The sequence below is a fragment of the Hylaeus volcanicus genome, chromosome 1, assembly GCF_026283585.1.
Source record: "Hylaeus volcanicus isolate JK05 chromosome 1, UHH_iyHylVolc1.0_haploid, whole genome shotgun sequence".
Taxonomy (NCBI): Eukaryota; Metazoa; Arthropoda; class Insecta; order Hymenoptera; family Colletidae; genus Hylaeus; species Hylaeus volcanicus.
In genome coordinates, this window is record NC_071976.1 from 11647010 (window position 1) to 11654647 (window position 7638).

General features: G+C 46.8%; 2 protein-coding genes across 4 annotated transcripts in view; one reads left to right on the forward strand and one right to left on the reverse strand.

The window, feature by feature from the left end:
- The window catches only part of LOC128881747 (GPI mannosyltransferase 2), a 113986-nt gene that overhangs the window by 13671 nt on the left and 92677 nt on the right, over positions 1-7638 (forward strand). For all 3 annotated transcript variants that reach the window (XR_008458164.1, XR_008458165.1, XR_008458163.1), the window contains exon 2: positions 3501-3683. The gene's annotated coding sequence lies outside the window, so the exon portion shown is untranslated. The remainder of the gene's footprint in view (positions 1-3500; positions 3684-7638) is intronic.
- The window catches only part of LOC128881731 (uncharacterized), a 125662-nt gene that overhangs the window by 5488 nt on the left and 112536 nt on the right, over positions 1-7638 (reverse strand). The window lies entirely within an intron of this gene.

The following is a 7638-nucleotide window of genomic DNA, read 5'->3' on the forward strand; positions in this document are numbered from 1 at the left end:
ACACACACACACACACACACACACACACACACACACACACACACACAAAAGTACAATGGTGAAATTAAGATGAACGTAATTCTTTGTACAAATTGGAGTGACACGGAACTATGATAATCTACGACGGACTTTCGTAGGTAACAACACAGTGACGTGAGCGTAATTTGTGCTTTGGTTAATGCATGGGTGATATCAGTGTTATTTGACCTCCGAAGAAGCTGTAATGCCAGTGAGACGTCATTTTGATCGCAAGTTTTAAGAGAAATCTACGCTGCCCTCTGTTTCGCTTCGCATCTCAAGAAAGACGTGACTCCTATACGCGCAGCATTCATTAAATTTTTCGAAATCTAACATCGCTCGTTGTTGAACCTTTTCATCGCAAACTCCGACTATCGAAAGCGCCATCTTTCGAAGCGTTCGCAAGCAACGCGTACCTCCGCAACCCTGTCGTCCATCTACGCCAACCTACGGGGAACCTATCGCTAGCCCAGCGCGTACATATCCTTTTCTGGTATAATTTCCTGTAAGGAGAAGAATTGGCAGTTGGAAAAAATCCTCGCCAGAGGGAAGCGAGCCGCGGCGATTCACGAGGAGGAGGAAGCTGGTAATCCAACAATATAAAAGCATAACTCAGGGGTTGTTCGGGTACGTTCCGACGGAGAGGCCTAAAGACGCTGCGCATCCGGCAATACACCTGCACTCGTTATATATTCCAGCAGAAGGGGCCACGCGGTGTTCGCGGCGCGGACGGCGCGAAGGACCGCGAGCTACGATCATGCGAGCCGGCGTATGCGTTACCAGCGGACCTTTCGATACGCAATATAATAACATATCGCGCGTACGCGGCCGTGGCCCGTACCCACCGCATAAACTCTTAAATGACTCACAATGAATAGCCCATATCGCGGAATCATCTGCATAGTACAAGCACGGCGCGCTTCCCTCGTACTCTCCATATATACGAGCAACAATATCCCGTATGCTTTCCATAACGAGTCGTGGCACGTACCGACGACGACGACGAAGGAGACGACGAGGATACGCGGGACGACGACGACGACAACGACGACGCCCGTGGAAGAAAAGGAGAAAGAGGACTCGGAGCAGGGGGGCTTCTCCGGTACCCTGGAGGCATTGTGACCCACGCACCGCCCTGTTAACTCTTACAGCACACCGCGGCACTGGTCTTCCTCCTCTACCGTTTTCTTTCCCTCTCGGTTCATTCTTCTTTTCCCTTCGGCCCTCATCGCACGGCTTCGTCCAGGCACATACGCGTTGCACGCGGCTACTCCCTCGCAGAGACGTGGGCCGCCGAGATTGGGCTAGGTCGGTTACGTTCCTAAGCGCAACTCGGCCGCAATCGGGCGCGTGCACACGCGTGCTGCCCGACGCTCGCGCGACGTCCCACTTCTCCATCCCCCACCAGCGCCATGGGGATCCTCGCGTGTGCACTCTTCCGTGTACAGGGTGGTCTCGATTGCTCCCAAATTCTGGTTACAGAACCTCGGTTATGCGGAGAAAATCATGCTTAGACTCGAATGCACGAACTCGTGGCTGAGCCCCGCAGCCTCCAACCTCCTGTACCTGAGCCTAGAAACTTCTAGCCCTTCGTAGCTGAGCCTAGTTTCTTCTACCCCTTTATTTGCACTGAATCCCAGATATTCGACAACCTACGATTTCTTAGAGACGCGATTTCCACAGCCACCTCTCTGCATACAAAAAGAACCAAACATTCTTTTCTTCTTCTATCGTTGCCGATACGAAGTTTGCGAGGTACCTGGCGGCCAATAATGGCGCGAACACCCTGTATGCATATTTAAGCGTGTATCGTAACAGGCCGCGGCGCTCTCGCCCTGTTCATCCTCGACGCATAACTCTGCAACATTAAACCGTCCGCCGTAGGTCAGCGTAGATTACGCATAAATCCAGGGGAGAGGCGATTTACGACGTCAACCGACACCCCTTTTAACCCCGCGGATTTTCTCCTCCTTTGTCCGGCCAAGCTTTTTGGCGGGAAGAAGAAGGAACCCATTAATGCGCCCGACTGACAAAAACAAATACAACTAGGAGAGAACTTGCGAGCAGGTTAATTGATTACTTTTATCGGGAAACTAGTCATTTCATGACCATTCGAATTGTGAATCATCGTGTTTCGGCCGAGAATAGTTTCGGATTCGAACGAGCGATCGACTTGAGTTTGAGTCATTACGTTACTCTGTAGTTTCTGATCATTGTTTCTTTTTTTTTTTTTTAACTGTATTAATTATTAGAGAAATCATTGTCTCGCCCTGCCCTACCAGTTGCGAATTATATTTAAAAGCATGGTGTCATACATGTCAGGAACGAAACGCATACGTTCAGGAAAGGCAATTACTCCTAGCCTTTAATTGACTTACAAATTATCTTTATTTAATTCTTGGACATGAGTAATTTACTCTTGTGGTCGCCTGTTAGTCGTAAACACTCGAGCTCCAACTTTCTATTCGGACTGCCACACTCCCTTTACATTTCCAGTTTCAAACCTTGGGAACGTACCATATTTACATCAAAACGCCCCAACAAGCAAGGTTGTTGCAGAAGCTACGCGTAAAATCCCCGATAATCGTCTTTTCCCGCACACGGGCGAGAACTGGCCCCGAGCGCCGCGGGTCTTCCGATATTTACCCGCAGACTATGTTTCGCGTGCACCCGGTACTAATACGGTAAGATCGACATTAACATCTGCGAGATTCTCATCATCGATAACACGCAACGAAGTGGTGCTGGAAATCGCCGCGTAAATCCTCCCAATTAAGCACCTTCCCACCCTTTCGTACCAGCTCCCAGAGAATCGCACGCGTTTTAACGAAGTTGATCAGCATCTACGAACGTCGACGAATCTTCGCCCTCCTCGTCGTCCCTTTTCCACCGTCGTTTTTCCTTCTCTTTTCCGCGCGGCCGCGCGAGGACGCCGGCGTAAATCGGTCGCGGTAGCAAAAAACTGTTCATCTTAAATGGAATGTACGCAGATTGAAACTCTCTTCGCTTGGATCCCGCGGTTTTGCAATTTCTTTTGGAATCGGCGCGGCGAGAGCCGCTCGGGGATTGCGTCGTGGTATCGTAAAACCGAGCCATCTCTCCGAGTTGGAGTCCGAAGGGGGTTTTCTCATTCGCGAGACGGGGAAATTAAGGTGGTCTCGAGGGGATATTCTTTTTTTTTATTTGCTGGGAAACTACGAGTGGAAATAATTTTCAACTTTAATAGGAGATCATAGAGTATGTTTCGCGTAGTTTGACATTTTTCAGCCCTTCGTAATTTGACTCTATAAGGTGGCTAATAAGGACGAGTTAATAGTTTAAGGTGTGAAAACATCGATTTGGTTCTGTAGTACTTTTCTTCTCTAAAAATTCTTTAACCTCGCCAAACTCACGAATCCTGTTCAGATTCATTTTCACTCCTTAATAAAAAGTTCTGTCACCCATTTCTGTTGCCAACGTGTTGACGATGCAACGCCCTTCAGTTTCAGGAGTTGGAGAAACGCAAGGAAAACAGTGAAAGCCGACGATTCCCTCGAAGGGGAATAGGACGAGCCGAGAGCGAAACAAGAAGACGTGGAAGAGGGATGGGATCGTCGGAGAAATAGGACGCGTTCCGTATAATGTCGGCGCGATAAAAAGTATAATGAGAGGGGGATCCCGTCGCTGTAAGTACAAAAGAATATTACAGTAAGATCTGTAACGCGTAAAGCCGCAAAATAAACGAACCACGCGTAATGGGGTATCGGCACATACCCTGGCCACATATCGCGGTTCGCTCGCACACGCGTGTAACTGGGTAACCGCTGGCCAAACAGACCTGAAAGAAGGCCGTGAAAAAGCTGAGGAGATCCGATACAAGAAGCGTCGATCTTGGATATCGCCGACAGAGGATGGCACGCGGTTAGGGCTGTGGTATGCGCATCGGGTGAGGGCTCTTTTTCCATATGTTTACTCGTCTTCTTAACGATCGTTTTTGGAAAAAACGGTCTCGCGGTTGTCGGTTTACACCAGTGGTTCCTAATGCTCTTAAGAGGGCTTGTTGTTTAGATTTGTAGTATTGGGCTTATTGTAGGGTTTAGGAAAGGAAACCTGACAGGGGTTTTAATCGTGAACAATTTTGTGGGATACAATAGGTGTTGATAGTCTATGTCGATTTAATTTAGTATTGTAATGCTTCTGCACGTTTTTAGGAGTTGTTTTTAGGTTCGAGTAACTCAAATTCTGAAATTGCAAGAGAATTTAGTGTAACTAGAATTATTAAGTTGCGAATCGAAAGTATCAAAAATAATATACATATGAAGACATACGTTCAAAGTTTTCTTTATGAATTTGCATATATGTACATCCGCAGTCCAATAATTAATATAGAATTATTTGTTCTGTTTAGAGAATATTTAAGAAGGATATTCAAGTACCATCAACTCCATTTGATAATAGTTATCCGAGTGACTGATTTAACAGGTCGCCTGTCCATCGAGTCGTAAACTCGTACGGCACATGTATCTGAAAAACCTGTTGACGAAGTGCCTTTGTTGCGTCACACAGTCGTAAGGATGCTCCTTTATCATTAATCATCGTCGATCCCTCATCGCATTCTTATCGCGATGCATCGCTGCTCCTACGATAAATTAATATCGTGACGGTCGAGCTGGATGCGGTGATCGGTAGAATTTATACACGATGTTGTCGTGCAAGGGTTGTACACAAACTCGGTGTATTTACACAACATCTAACCGAGTATTACAGCAGAAGAGTGGCAGAATAATTGGCAAGTTTGTCAGAAAAGTTTCGTTAAAAATTTCCCTGCGATTCACAGAAATTAACCCACGAGGATTAATGGAGTGCCAGGTCATCGAGTCAGGCTCGAGTTGACATGACACACGTCTGCTCGAGAATAACGCGCATCGTTTACCTTGCTTACTTTCGCGGCCTTTGATTGCTTAATTTGTACAGTAATAGGGTTTTTATAGCGCGAGGCTGTAAACACGATTTTTTATTTGCGTGAGCAGGCCTTTATGGTTTCTTTTCACTAAGGAACATTAATAATTAATTTCAGGGATTAAATGTTAATCAAAACATATCTGGATAGAATTCGTAAATTTTGATGAGAATACAAAAATAAGTAACATAACAAATGTCAGGTTCTATATTTTCTAATTGTTTCGAGACAAAATTTCAACCCTGTAGACATTTCCATGTGAACAACTGTGACTGTCAAATTTCTCCAAAATCAATTCCACGTTCTCCCATGGGTGCCAACAGACCTCCCCGACTATCTGTCCCAATTTTCCCGAAGCATCTTTCGCGTAATATCAAAACAGACGTACGAAGAGGTGGATCGATCACTCCCGAGCATGATACTCGCTCGTAGGATTCTTGTTCTCGCGGACCGCAACAAGGTCATCTGCTCCGACGTCGGGGCCCATAGTGGCAACGCCAGACACGAGGTTTCTAGGAGGTTGGAGAGAAGATCGAGAACGCCGGTAGAAAACCGGATGCACACTTTTGCGTCCGTGTTGCACGGACCAGCGACCACCACCGCTGCCATTAATAATCGAAGGTCCACGCCGATGGGCGGGTGGGTGGCTGGGTGGCGCGGTTTACTTTCTTTCGAGCAACAATACTTAGGATCCCCCTTCTCGTCGCCCTTCGTGATACACTTGCTGTCAATGGGGCCCCGCCACGGGCATGGGAAAGTCCGAGTTCTCGAGAGATCATTTCGAGACTATTCGAGCGAATCGACTGGAACGCCCACGGATGGGTTGGCACCCTGCCCTGCCCGTGCATGTTCCCTTGTACACGTTTCGATCGTGTACAATGATCTCCATCCACGCTTATAATTGATGAATTGACACCGGGATTGGAAACGGACGGACGCGGCTATCGGGGATCCGCGATCGACGCCTCGAGAAACTTTCTACAGACCCGACGAATTTCATTGAAATACGAAATAATTATTCGAATTAATTTGCGGTCTGTCCTCTAAGTAGACTGGGGATGTTCATGCATTTCTAGGGAAACCTATGAAAACGGGCAGAAATGGTAAAGCATAAAATATCATTAATAATATACACATGTGTTACACGTGTTCGCAATTATTCAGTTTTTACATTCATACTTCACGTTTATTTCAAATAGCTGCGAAATAAAATAATGTTCGAAACGATGTAAAGAGTGCCCAGGCCTGAAGCTGTTGTGACTCGAGAGTAGAAGGGAATAAACTTCGAATGAGAGCGACCGCCTTGCTAGGTACCTCGCCGATGTCGATGAATATTAATTATTCTGATCGTGACGAGATTCCGCCAGTGTCCTCCTGTGCCTGAATAACCGGCTGCTGATTGCAGCCTATTTGCGAGTTCGCACGACTCTCCTCTGCTCGAGCATCTGTCCCCCTCTGTCTCGCGCAAACGACTCGTAATGCAACGTCGGGTAAATTGTTATTGACAATGTCGGGCCGCAGACTGTCGACTCATTTGGTTGATTTTCAACATTGTAGCCTCGCGAACCTTTTTGCGCCTTCACGCGTATTACGGGCGAGTATATTACTTTCTATTGTGAAAGAACGCGCGATTCCTCCTGGCCTGTTTGCCTTTTTTTCGGGGCGAGGGGATGCTGCGATGGAAACACATAGCGATTTATCCTATATCACGGTGTACGAATGTAGACGCGAAGAGCGTTGGTAAAGGGCAGATCGTCGCGATGGGCGCGTATGATATCACTGATTCTGTCTAAACGCATTCTCTACGTAAACCGTGTATTTTATTTTAGCGTTCCAATTTTACTATGACTTGGAAATTGATTCCATTGAATTGATTTACATTTACTGTATTTGTATAGGTGTCGACTGCTAGAAGGGTAGATTTAATTCCACTGGATGTTGGATTTCGTTTAGACGACAACGCAAATGAAAAATGGTTACTTTCAAATAGGTTCCAGAGTAACACGATTCAGAGTCCGTCGTTCTCACAGCAGCTCGAAATGCTCCCGCCTCATTCCTCAGCGCGGCGTCCTCCTAACCACAAAACGGATTCTCATGGTACAATATCTTACCACGAATTTAATAGCGCGCGCACACAATAAGGGAACGAACGCAAACGGCGTAATTGTTAGGACGTTGTCGTGCCGGGTTCCCTCGTCACTCTGGGTCGTTAACCATCTTGGAATTATGAAAAAAAAAAAAAAAGCGAGTTCTGATTAATTGTGGATCCTAATCCGTCGTATACAGGGTATCCTCTTATTTGGAGTGCAGTGAACGGCTCAATGGTCCCTTTCAATGAAAGCGACCGACATCCTCTGAGTACTAGATCGTTACTTCGAAATATAATAATATCCATACGTCGTTTCGGCGTGTGCCCGTTAGGATTTATAGTCTGCGAACGATCGTTTCGTCCCCGACGCGACGTGTACGAACTGACCCGGTCTTATCCGATAGCTCCTCGACTATATACAGGGTGTCCCAAAAGTCGGGGAGGAGCCGGAAATGGGGGGTAGCTGAGACGATTCTGAACAACAATTTCCTTTGCAAAAATGTCGGATGGGGCTTCGATAAGGAGATATTAAACGAAAACCCCGACCAATCAGAGCGCGCGTAGACCGTTGGAGCGGCCGCGGTAGCGAAGG